The following is a 14,300-nucleotide window of genomic DNA, read 5'->3' as shown; positions in this document are numbered from 1 at the left end:
GCATATATATATATATATATATATATACTTTATATATGTGTGCATGTGTGTGTTTACCCATCTGTTTATGTATTGATCTATCTATTTATCTGTTTTTCTCTACCTGAAATTTTTTTTATAAGTATATTGAAATATGCCTTGTAATTATTTTTGATATATCTAGCTAAATCTTTGTGTCTATCTAGCTGTATATGCGTATATGTACACACACACACACACACACAAAATTTGTCTTTGTCTTTTAAGATATAAATAAATAAGCCTCTTTATCTATCTAGTTAACTATATAGTTATTTATCTATTTATTTAGCTATCTATCTGCATTTCATAGTGGTTACTATTGTACTTATCTCTCTCTATCTATCTCTTTATCTGCCTATCTATCAGTTGATGTATGTATGTGTCTTTCTGTCTGTTTGTCTATCCATCTATCTATCTTTCTATGTGGATGGATGGATGGATGGATAGATAGATAGATAGATAGATAGATAGATAGATAGATAGATAGATAGATAGATAGATAGATAGATAGATAGATATTAATTAATTATTATCCTAGCAAAGAGATAACCATTAAAAGTTCTATCTATCATGAATGTGAATACATACAAAGATTTTTCCATCAGGGTTCCCCTGAAGTAATCAATTGATTGATTTTTAGCTTTGCAAAAACTTCAAGGCAAAAATTAGTGCTTCTCACAGCAATAACAACTGAGATAAACAATTAAATTATGAATCCATGTTATCAATATGAATTATGGATGTATGTATATAAGGGAGAATATCGCATGGCAATTATATTAGGGGATTATAATTGCATTATGCCCATTAGAAAGTTGTAAAATATTAATTTTAAAGAGTAAAACAAAACTTATTTGCAGTTTATCCTCGTTAAATGAAATTCGAGGGACATATTTATTACAATATTGAAAAGAAGGAATGTTTTTTTTGTGGAATATTAAACATCCCTTCACCTTTTATATCTTTTTTTTTAGTCTTTATTTCTGACTGGTTCCATCCCGTGTGATGTTTGTTTGCTTTTGTCGTACTAGACTGGATCATTGATGTGAATAATGCAGCAGCAAAATAATAGACATGAGTGAGATTTTAACTTATGCAGAGGACAGCTCAATTTATTACTTGACCCTTTTTTTTACCATGTTTCTGTTGAAGATAGAGTTATTGGTTTTTCAATTAATTTTGAAAATAATAACTCTGTCATTATTAAGGTAGTGTTTGGAATATAAATTAATAAGATAGAAAGCGAAATTGTGATGGCACCTGTGCCCAGCGTCGCCTTCCTGGCACGTGTAAAGACTTTCGAGCGAGATTGTTGCCAGTGCTGCTGGACTGGCTCCTGTGCAGGTGGCACGTAAAATACACCATTTCGAGCGTGGCCATCACCAGTACCCGCCTGACTGGCCCTCGTGCCGGTGGCACGTAAAAGCACCCACTACACTCTCAGAGTGGTTGGCGTTAGGAAGGGCATCCAGCTGTAGTAACTCTGCCAGATCAGATTGGAGCCTGGTGCAGCCTTCTGGCTTGCCAGTCCTCACTCAAATCGTCCAATCCATGCTAGCATGGAAAGCGGACGTTAAACGATGATGATGATGATGATGTTTGGAATATCAATTAGTAAGAGGGGAAGTTTTATTTTAGATCACTTTAAGCCATGTAAGTAATGAAGAATTCAGTGAAATAACTATGTCATTATTAAGACGGTGTTTGGAATATAAATTAATGTGACAGAAAGTTCTTATTTAGATCACTTTAACCCTTTTGTTACCATATTTCTGTTGAAAATATATTGTTGTTTTCCAATTACTTTTGAAAATAATGAAAAATTTAGTAAAAGAACTTCATCATTATGATGATACTATTTGGAACATAACAGGAAATTTTGATAGAAATTTTTGATTTAGATTACTTTAAAAAAGGAAGTCTGCACATTACTATCTGTCATTTCTTCTGTTAACATTTTGATCTTGGTTGAAATTTTTGTCGTTTGAGAAAACCAAATCAAGTCTTCTGCTGGATTTTTCAGTTTGTTTAAGAGACTTTTAGATGTGATGTAGTGATTTTCTTTTGCTTTTTCTGACAAATTGAACTTTCCTCATCATATAAGACATATCTGATGTTTTCGTGGACAGCATTTCTGTGTGTTCCTTCTGACACATGGAGATCTTTTGCAATTGACCTCATGGACTTTCTGGGATTGTAATCACTGGTCTGTTGAACTTGCTGGATAAATTCAGGTGTTCTGATGACTCCAGAGCATTTAGAATACTTTTATGCTTTGATACTGGTGATACATTTCCATCTTCAGTCTCTAACTCCTTACAAATTTTGTAGACAAAAGATCTGACAACTTTTAACAATCGCTATGGTCAGACTTTATAACCACAATAACAGAATGCCTCTTCATTTCTTGAATAAGCTGAGGGTCTGCCATTATCATTTTCTGAAACAAAGATTATACAGAGTCAGCAAAAAATGCAGCAATGACCCCCAAAAGGTATGTCCTCAAATACCTTACACGCCTTGTATATATATATATATATATGTAAAATAGAAAATTTCTATTTGTAAATCTCTCAACAAGAAACATTCAGTAACAGTACTTTAGAGTAAAGATTATTTGCCAACTTAACGTAGCAGTCCTGGTTCAGTACGAATCTTACTGTTATTTAGCCCCAGGAAACATTGTCTCTAGTTAGCTAGAGACAATGTTTCCTGGGGCTAAATAACAGTAACATTCATCCTGAACCAGGACTGCCACATAATGTTGGCAAATAATCTTTACTCTCTCTCTCTCTCTCTCTCTCTCTATATATATATATATATATATATATATATATATATATACACACACACACATATATATATATGTGAGTCTCCATAATTCCATAACTGTATTATTCAATACATACAGACACACATAAACAACCACAAATATGTGTGTATGTATACATATACATATATATATATATATATATATATATATATATATATATATATATATAGATATATATATATATATATATATAGATATATATATATATATATATATATAGATATATATATATATATATATATATAGATATATATATATATATATATATATATATAGATATATATATATATATATATATATATATATATATATATATATATATATATATGTATACATACACACATATATTTGTGGTTGTTTATGTGTGTCTGTATGTATGGAATTATGGAGACTCACATACAGAGCTTCAAGTTTTTGTATTAATCATATGATAATTGCTACATTCCTTCAGCTGGTGCCTGCAATACTATCAATCACAAACATCAAAAATCCTGTAGTGACATTGACACAGAAACTTGAAGTCTTGTATGTGAGTCTCCTCATACCTGAATCATTCTATAAATACAGTCCTCTATTTCCAAGAATATTGAGGCTGACCTCTTTTGTTATCACAAGAGGTTTGTCTTTAGGTATCTATATGTATGTATCTATAAACATATGAGATTCACAAATTATATATGTGTATTCACTTATTCTTTTTCCCCATCTGTTATTGTTGCAGCATTCTTCCAGGGACCAACTCTTCTGGTATTTGTTGTCTGCGTTGTTGCCATCATAGCCTTTCTTGGAATCACCCTTGTCATTTGTCTGCTGACCAGATATTTCAACAAGTGAGTTTTTCATATATATATATATATATATATATATATATATATATATATATATTGCATATACTTTCATATTTTATATATACATCGTTTTTGTATACATTCACTTACACAGATATTCAGTTTTATATACATTCATTTGTATATATGCATTCATATTTAATATACATTCAGTTATACATAAATTCATGTTTTATTCTTCAAATAGCTTTATATCTGGATTATTTTTTTCTTCAAAGGAAATGTATTCATACACACTCAATCAAAATACATGTTCTCACACACACACACACACACAGACGTACACATATATACCCATATAAACACACATTAGTATTATTATTATTATGCATAGCCTAGTGGTTAGCGTATTGCAATCATTATTGCAAAATTGTGGATTCAATTACTACACTGGGTGGTACATTGTGTTCTTGAACAAAACACTACATCTCGCATTGCTCTGTGATCACTTTAACACCTGATGCATGGCACACAGTGCACCTGTTCAAGCAACGTCTATTCGATGGAGGGAGTGAGCTAATGTACAGCACATACATTTGATCACTATTCTTCTATTCTTTTATTTGTTTCAGTCATTTGACTGCGGCCATGCTGGAGCACCGCCTATAGTCGAGCAAATCGACCCCAGGACTTATTCTTTGTAAGCCTAATACTTATTCTATCGGTTTCTCTTGCCGAACCGCTAAGTGATGGGAATGTAAACACACCAGCATTGGTTGTCAAGTGATGTTGGTGGGAATAAACACAGACACACAAACACATATATATATACGACGGGCTTCTTTCAGTTTCTTTCTACCAAATCCACTCACAAGGCTTTGGTCGGCCCGAGGCTATAGTATTTACTTGTGTTCATAAAAGTAGGACTGTAGAATATTTTGTGTTATAGAGAATGTAAACACATCATCACTGTAAATAATCACATGTGCACATGCACACTCATGCACTTATATACATCTAGCATGGAAAAGGGGATGTAAAATCATGATATATGTGTGTGTGTGTGTGTGTATGTCTATATACACACATATACACAATATTGGATGCAGCAAAAAATTTCCCAGAGTCACCATTCTTGATAAACATTCCAACATCAAACATAGAGTGTGCAATGGTCCAAATGATGATGATGACAAAAGAAAAACAGTAAAACAACACTTACCTGAAGACACCATTATCACCTGCCAAACATCATTAGTGCCACACCAATGGGCATGTAAAATATGGGAGGATTTTCTGCTTCACCCTATACATATATGAATACATATATATCATTCATCTTTTGCTTGTTTCAGTTTTTAGACTGTGGCCATGGTGGGGCACTGCCTTGAATAATTTTTAGCTGAGGGAATCAACTCCAGGCATTATTTTTAAGCCTGGTACTTTATTCTGTTGATCGTTGTTGCCAAACTGCCAAGTTACAGGGACGTAAACGCACTAACATTAGTTGTCAAGTGGTGGTAGGACACACACACACACACACACATGACAGGCTTCTTTTGGTTTCCATCTACCAAATCCACTCACACAGCTTTGGTTGGCCTGGAGCTATAGTAAAAAACATTTGCTCAGTTGGCATATGGCTTTTGAGCCATTTCAAGTCTTCTTATTTCAGCCATATATAGAAGCTGGCTTTGTCAACTCTCTCCTGTATCTTCCTTATTACTTTTCTCTATTCTGTGCTTGAAAATGCAAATCTTCTTTTAAATAACATCACCATTTTCCTTTCAATGGAGCCTCTAGCCCCCACTGCCAGGTGGTAATACTTCCCTGCACTCTTTGATTAATTTCTCATGCCTCCTCTCCTTCCTTTGCTCTGCATTAGTGATATTTTCTTCTCATGACACTGTCAGTTCTAGCAAAATTCCAATTTTTTGGTCTGTATTCCATAGGATTAAGTCCGGTCTTTTTGTTGTCTTTATGAATGGACACATTAATAAGCTTTCCAAATCCATGGCCAGCTCCCAGTATCCCTTCTATCTTTCATTTGTCTCGTATGCTTTTTTTGAAGGCTTGGTCTTATTTCCTTTTCCCTCTTTCTGGAAGCGTATCCTTCCGCATTTTTCCACTTTTGGGTACTCACTCCTATTATATCCCTCAATTTTCTCCTTGAGTGCTGTGGTTGTGATGTCTTGTATATCCATCTAGTGCTAGCCTGAAGTTTGACAGAACATGTCCCACTGTCACTTTTACTCCGCATCTACATTCATCAGTCATTTGTAGGTTCCACTGGACTAAATTGGCCGGTGAATGCAAAATGTCGACGGTAGACTTGATCAGGAAGGATGTTTTTGTTTGTTCTTTTCATGAGATTCTGCAACTGACCACATATTCCTGCCATCTCAGACACTGTCTCTGTTGACTATGTTGCACCAAATGTACATTTAGCCTTTCTTTTTCCTTCTTTCTCACTTCATGTACCATTGCCTCTTTCATCCCTTTTACTCTGCTCATGCAAAATGATTTGAAATTTTGCAACCCTAGACTGGCTCTTGCTTCTTGTGTCTCTCCGACTATATCGGCATGCCTTAACTTTCTGATCACACTGCTTCTTTCGCTTTCCATTTCCTCCCTGTTCATACCTCTGGATGGTTTTCTTAGATGTTCTCATCTTTTGAATACCTTAGCATCATTACTATTCTCACCTTTCCTGCCTTATATTCTCACCTTTCCTGCCTTATATTCGTCACTGATTGATGTTATCAGTAGTTGCAGCACAGGTTTTCCATATAGTGTAGTTATATTCAGTGGTTTTTGGAAGACCAAGCCATTTTCTGATAAACACACTGCATCTTTGTTCCATCCCTTCTACTCTAATTGAGGCTATTTCACACATTTTCAATGGCCACATTATCCTTGAGTACAGTCCAAATTGCAGTATCCAGCATTTGAATTTCCCCAGAATGTTGTCCTGTCAATTGCCTTTAGTCCCTGTTCCATTAAATCATGTTTCCTTGCTTTGCTTCTTATCATTTAATAAATTTCTGTACCATTTGCCGAGATTTTCGACTGGTGGTTCTTTCACTGTTGGTATTTCTTCGCCTCCTATCCTGAACTTCACTTCTTTTTGGACTCCTTTCACAAATGCCACACTTTGAGATTTCTTGGCTTTGAATTTCATTCTTACCCATCCTATTAGCTTCTCCAACCGTTCTAACATTCCATCTGCTGCTTCTCTATTTTCTGACAATACAGTAATATTGTCCATAAAAGCCCTTAATGGTGTCTAGTAACATCTCCATGATTGCATCCAGTTGCAATACCTTTAAGTGTTTTAAGTGCCAGCTAGCCTCATCTGGCGACGGTATTTCCCAGTTAAGCTGGCTTTGTCAATGGCCTTCTGTATCTTCCTTATTACTTTATGTGTGTGTATGTGTGTACAGTTGGTATTGATTGTCAGAGGAAAGAGTACTTAGTACCATAATAGAAAATAGTAATATTTTTTTTTATCTAGGTTAAGTAAGTTTGTTGCTATTCTGGAGTTTTTTCACCTGTGCATTCACGGGGTCATCATGCAAGTTAAAACTTACCAGATTGATAAACTTGTATATGCATTCTAAAGTAACAAGAGATTGACTTAACCAAAATAAAAAATGATATGTATGTATGTATGTATGTATGTATGTCATTATTCGGTTTTATTTCAAGATTTCTTGCCAATAGAGAAAGGGTTGGTTTCTAACCTAGATCCAAAGCTACTTCATTGGAATTTCAACATCAACAACAAGGTATTTTTGTATCTATGTGTGTATTTATGTAAATGTGCAGACTTGTATGTTTTGTTTTATGTATGTCCTCTCGTGCATATACTTGCATATCTAGACATGCTCATATATATATAAATGATAAATTTCTGGGAAGTTTTACAGATTTTTACAGTTCCAGTGATGGCTTTGACTTGTAGTCTTCAAATCAGCTTTCTTCTTTCTGGTTTTGAGAAGCCTAATTTTTCAAGATTGTTATTTAGGCAGTGTGTTAAATATCCCAGTGCCCATGCATGTATGTATAGACAGATAGATAATTGTACATATATATGCACCTTAATACATATTTGTAAATGTCTGTCTGTCTATGTGTACTCATTTTACTCATTACAAAAGGTATGCCCACACATCTGTATATTAGTAACCCAGATCTCATGCTGGAGCTTTTCCTTAACATTTATTTAGATCAAGGGTTGGCCAACTTCTTATATCATCGATCCTCTTTGTGGAATCATTGATAACTTATTGCCCCCATTCTGACCCCCATTATTTAAACTTTCAAAAATAAAACATATACTTTAAAAATTTCCTCATTATAAACAATAATTCCTTCATTCTTTTGTGTCATTACCATTTTTTAATAAGCAATATTTAAAGAAATTTAATGAAAATACTTAATGAAATTAATGAAGAACAATAAAAATTTGGTGATATTATATTGATATATTTGGAATATTTAATGTGGAAAGTGTTTGGTGAACACTTGTTGTGCATTGATATTTGGCTGGAAATTAATGAGTTTTAGCCTTAAATGACTGCACTGTCCAGGATTTATTTCACTAATAATTCACTCAAAATCGTTTCTGATGTTTATTAATTGCTAGGATAGCCACCTAGACCCACCTAGGGGTCAATATTGATTGACAATCGCTTTGCCAACCCTTGATTTAGATCTGTACACACCATAGGTCTTTAAATTCCATTCTAGAATATTCTTAATATTACTATACATTACTATCCCTTACTTTTTATTTTCTCTTTCTTCAGATAGTCACTCACTTCTGCTGCAAGTGATATTTCTAACCAGTACTTCTACCAACTATTGTGGGTTTTTTTCCTGAGGATAGTCGCTTAATTCTGCCACTAGAAATATTTCTATCCAAACTCCCATTCCAATGTCTTAACACATTTTCAGTTTAAGATAATATTCTTTTTAAAAATTGATTCTGTAATTATTACATTGTTTACTTATTTTAGTTCCATATTCAACTGATAATTCATTATGTAATACTTTTATTATATCTTTCCAATTCTTTTTTTTTTTAATATCAGATGTGAGAAACTTGTTCTCTTGAAATATTTCTATTTTTATTCACTTAAGTAACTAGCAAAACCTAAATTTATTTGTAACCTAAAAATTTCTAAGATAACAGCAAATATATATGTGTCAGCTATGCAAGTATTATGAAAATGTTATTCATTGAAAAGTTTCTTTATTCAATCATTTTCATTCCATTTTTCAAAGATCGTTCTTTTAGATACAGAAAACATCTAAAAGGAGACGATGCTGCTTCATTCACCTTCAGTGAATACAGTTTTGATTAGAAAGAATTGATGACATCAGATGTTATCCAATGATCAGTGGGTGTTTTCACACTGAGTTGCAACACCCTCCTATTGGTGGCCAATTCACTGCTCTTCATTTCCTCCTGGGGTCTCCTCTCTCTTACTCCATGACTACTGTCCTTTCTCTTTGCAATCCTGCAGATGGCTCTGGTATTCAGCACCTTTGATTGCACCTTTCTTCCTATGTGATTGTAAGCTTTACTCTTTTGCTTCAGTCATTTGACTACAGTCATGCTGGAGCACTGCCTCAAAGGGTTTTACTCAAAGAAATTGACCCCTGGATTTATTCTTTGTAAGCCTAATACTTATTCTAAAGGTCTCTTTTGCCAAACCACTAAGTTATGGCAACATAAACACACCAGCATCGGTTGTCAAGTGATGACAGGGGGGAAAACACACACACACACATAAATATATTATCATCATCATTTAACGTCCATTTTTCCAAGCTGGCATGGGTTGGACAGTTTGACTGAAAACTGGGGAGGTGCTCCAGGCTTCAATCTGATTTGGCCTGATTGCTACAGGTGGATGCCCTTTCTAATGCCAACCACTACAAGAGTGTAGTGGGAGCTTTTTATGTGCCACCGGCACAGGTGCCAGTTATAAATCACTGGCATCGGTCATAATTATGATCTCACTTGGCTTGAAAGGTTTTCTCAAGTATGGTAAATTGCCAAAAGTCTCTGCAATACATATATATATATATGTATATATATACATACGACGGACTTCTTTCAGTTTCCATCTACCAAATCTACTCACGAGGATTTGGCTGGCCTGAGGCTATAGAAGACACTTGCCAAAAGTGCTATGCAGGGGGAATGAACTTGGAATGGTATTGTTGTGAGAAGCAAGCTTCTTACCACACAGCCACATCTGCACCTAAAATGATTACGAGCTTGCCAGGATGATCAAGATTATTTTCTTGGCCGTTTCAAACCACAAAACTACATCTAGTCCCAGGATTGCCTGGTTGACCAAAGAAATCTGCAATCTTTCCCTCAGGTCTACCTTCATATCCCATGATTGTGTCACTATTACTAGTCCAAATTTCAAAAACCATTCTTTTTGTAATATTTTCATATTTTCATAGGTGCAGGTGTGGTTGTGTGGTAAGAAACTTGCTTCCCAAATTACATGGTTCCAGGTTCAACCCCACAGCATAGCACCTTCGGCAAGTGTCTTCTATTGCAGCCCCAGGCCAACCAAAGTCTTGAGAGTGGATTTGATAGACAGAAACTGAAAGAAGCTCATCATTTATCACCATCATCATCATTATCATCATTTACTGTCTGTTTTCCATGCTAGCATGAGTAAGACAGTTTGACTGGAGCTGGTAAGCCGGAGAGCTACATCAGGCTCTAGTCTGTTTTGGCTTGGTTTCTATGACGAGATGCTCTTCCTAGCGCCAACCAATCCACAGAGTGACTGGGTGTCTTTTATGTGTCACATGTATAGATGTATGTATATATATATATATATATATATATATACATGTAAGTCTGTATATATATACATGTATGTATGTATATACTGTGTGTGGCTTTGTGTGTTTGTCCCCTGCTCCCTGCTTGACAACTGGTGTTAGTTTGTTTACATCCCTGTAGCTTAGTTGTTTGGCAAACAAAACCAATAAAATAACTACCAGACTTGGGGTGGTCGATTTGATCACCTAAGTCTTCAAAGCACTGCACCAGCATGGCCACAGTGCAACGAGTAAATCAAGTAAAAGGTAAAAGATAAAAGACTGGCATTCATTTCAAATAATTATTTATTTTCATGCTGAGTCTGGGAACATTTTTTATCAAAAATTTTCCAGTTCAGAAAAAAATTCCTAAGGCTTATATTCATTTGCTGATACCCAAGAAGATCCGTCCTCCACAACAGAAGTGTTAAGGCTACTCCCTCTGGTGAAGAGGATTGGCCTACAAGAGTCCTGTGCCAGTGCCACATAAAAAGCATTTGTGTTGGTGCCACATAAAAGTGCTCTTGCCAGTGTCTCATTAAAAGCACCTAGCACACACTGTAAAGTGGTTGATATTAGGAAGAGCATCCAGCTGTTGAAACCAAGCCAAATCAGACTGGAACCTGGTGCTGCTCTTCTGCTTGCTAACTCTGGTCAAATTTTCCACCCTATGCCAGCATGGAAAACAGATGTTAAAGAATGATAATGATGATGCTACAGATTTCTATTAACAATTTGAAATATTTTTCAAGTTCTTTCCCATTTCCTCATTTTGTTAATATTTGAATCTGCTGGAACATATTAAGAATAAATATACAATTCATTGTTCTGACTCTCACTGTTCACCATGCTTATAACGATTTATTATTGGTTGGCAAATATTGGCACAGATCAGTGAACAATTTGTTCACTGAATCTCACTGTTCACCATGTATATAATGATTTATTATTGGTTGGCAAATATTGGCACTGATCAGTGAACAGTTTGTTCACTGAATCTCACTGTTCACCATGCATATAATTTATTATTGGTTGGCAAATATTGGCACAGATCAGTGGCTGATGAGGCATAACAATGTCAAAACACTGAATGCCTCTGAATCTCTTGCATTATGAAGACATATTCATCATAAAGGAGAAGTTGTTCTGTTGTAATGAAACACAACAGTGATTAGCATGTTACACATTCAAGTCAGCATGGATGTATTAAGAACTAATATGCAGGCACAGGCATGGCTGTGTGGTAAGAATTTTGCCTCCCAACCGTATGGTTCTGTGTTCAGTCCCACTGCATGACACCTTTGGCAAATATCTTCTACGATAGCCTTGAGTCGACCAAAGCTTTGCGAGTGGATTTGGTAGATGGAAATTGAAAGAAGCCCATTGTATGTGTGTGTGCGCGTGCATCTGTGTTTGTCCTCCACCATCACTTGACAGCTGATGTTGGTGTGTTTATGTCCCCGTAACTTAGCAATTCAGCAAAAGGAACCTGCTAGCGTAAGTACTGAGCTTAAAAAAAAAAAAAGTACTGGAGTCTATTAGTTTAACTAAAATTCTTCAAGGTGGTACCCCAGCATGGCCACAGTCTAATGACTGAAACAAGTAAAAAGGCATTGTATTTAAAAGATAATTTTCTTTGAAAAATCTTTTTGCTTATATGTGTGTATGTATGTGTGTAGATATGTATGTACACATACATCCATACATAAATATATATATATATATATGTGTGTGTGTGTATGTGTGTGTACACATACATACATAAGTATATATATGTATGTACACATACATACATAAGTATATGTATATATATATATATATACATACATACACACACGTGTGCACTCACATACATACATACATATGTATATATATTCTAACTTTTACTAGTTTCAGCCAATGACACCACCTTTCAATGTGTTTGGGTTTCCTTTTTGTACTGTTTCTGGTGAAGTTGTGATTTGGATGGATCCGCTCTTCTTTGTGCCTTCTGTTACGATGTGGGTTCATGTGAGATTTCAGAGAGAAATTTGTTTGGATGCTCTTTCAAGATCCCCACATCTACACCTTACAAATCTTTGAGCTTGTTTGGCTGGATGTTGAACAATTGTGGCCCCTTGGAACACAAGCTGTTACAATGCTGGGTCCTTATTCAAGATAGAAAAGACAGGTTCTTTGGTATTATGAAGTGCTGTCCAGTTTGGTGGTTGCTATAGTTTTCAATTCCAAAGTTGGGAGCTAGACCTTCCAGGATTGTCCCCTTGTATGTCACTGCATATCTTTCTTGCCTTCTCTCCATGGAGTAGAGCTTCAGTTCTTTTAGCCTCTCCCAGTAGTTTGACCATTTCACTGAGTCAATATTCTTTGTGTAGTGACGCTGGGTTGCCTCAAGTTTGACACTTTATGGTAACCACATTTGAGAGCAGTAACCCAAATGAACCAGAATGAAAGTTCTCCATAAAAGTAGCGAGAGATCTTCTACTGGTTCTGAATAATCTGAGAATCTGTCCAGCTGTTCACCCACACAATATTGACATCTGCGTAATATGCACATGAAATGTTGCAGCATTACTTATATGGGTTCCCAGGTCAGTTACCTATTCTAACTCAGGAATTACACCACCCCAGGTCCTGTGTATTTCAATTGTAGTCTGTTTGTGGGATAACAGTGGAGTGCTTGAAACTTCTCAGCATTCAACTGCATATTATTTTGATCAGCTCATATTTATATTGCATGTAAGTCATTTTGTAGTTCTAGTATGATACATTTGTATCATCAGCATAGCTGATGAGAATGACTAACTGTTTGACTGAGGACATGACCAAGAAAGCCACCACAAACAGTAGTGATCTCGGTACAGTTCCTTGAGGGACTCCACTACAGATAAGTGTCTCCCCAGAACCATTGGCTACAACTGTCTGATTTCTGTCTGTTAAAAAAAGTCATGCCGCCAGTATTACTAACCAAAGTGTCATTAATGAAACTCCATTCAATAGAGTTACCAAAAATGTTCTATCTATACACACACACACACACACACATACACACACACACACCTTCCTACACATACGCACATATATAATTATTTATATATCATAAATATGATCACTATGTCTACTTGAATGCATTGTACCATTCGTTATATCTCTGGAGAAAATAATTATTTTAACTAATCTTTCCTTGATAATGACGTATTGATAAAAGTTTGTATACATTTGTGCATACCTACTTGTGTCTATATGTATGTGTGTGTGTGGGTATGTATGTGTGCATTCATGTGTGTATGCGTGTGCATGTATGTACACCTGCATGTCAATATAATCCTACACCATTAATATATTTAACCAAACTTCCCCTGTTGTAATTGTAGTGACTTCGTAATTAACAGTCGGTGCTACATGTAAGTATGACTCCAATAATGTGCATAACTTGCTCTTGTAGCAACTAGAAAATGACTTTGCTACTAACAAGCGAGTCTCTTAGCTTTTGTTGTTATACTTAGTCTTTAGTATGTCTGAGATGTGTACAAACGTAGACCAGAAAATTAAACCTAAAGATTGTATGTTTAGTTTTAGTACGTCTGTGATATGTACAAACTTAGACCAAATAGCTCGACCTGGTGGTTGTTTAAATTATTCTTTTTAGTACCTCTAAGATGTTTACAAACTTAAACCCAAAATTTAGACCTAGAGGTTATTTATTTAGTCTCTATTGCATTTGAGATGTGTATAAACTTAGACCAAATAGTTAGACCTGGTGGTTGTTTAAATTAGTCTTTTAGTACCTCTAAGATGTTTAC

At 35.2% G+C, this 14,300-nt stretch overlaps 1 protein-coding gene and 1 long non-coding RNA gene across 4 annotated transcripts in view; one reads left to right on the top strand and one right to left on the bottom strand.

Moving 5' to 3' along the window:
- LOC106879154 (uncharacterized) overlaps nt 1–14,300 on the bottom strand; it is a 220,828-nt gene that overhangs the window by 36,598 nt on the left and 169,930 nt on the right. The gene's annotated exons all lie outside the window — the stretch shown is intronic.
- On the top strand, nt 3,573–11,343 carry LOC149135600 (uncharacterized). Its single transcript, XR_016241920.1, has 2 exons — nt 3,573–3,684; nt 10,129–11,343. It is a non-coding gene; the product is annotated as an uncharacterized LOC149135600 (long non-coding RNA).

The sequence above is a fragment of the Octopus bimaculoides genome, chromosome 5 (assembly GCF_046866305.1).
Source record: "Octopus bimaculoides isolate indiv1 chromosome 5, ASM4686630v1, whole genome shotgun sequence".
In the NCBI taxonomy this organism is placed as follows: Eukaryota; Metazoa; Mollusca; class Cephalopoda; order Octopoda; family Octopodidae; genus Octopus; species Octopus bimaculoides.
The sequence above is the reverse complement of the archived record's forward strand: the minus strand, read 5'-3'. Positions and strand labels throughout refer to the sequence as shown.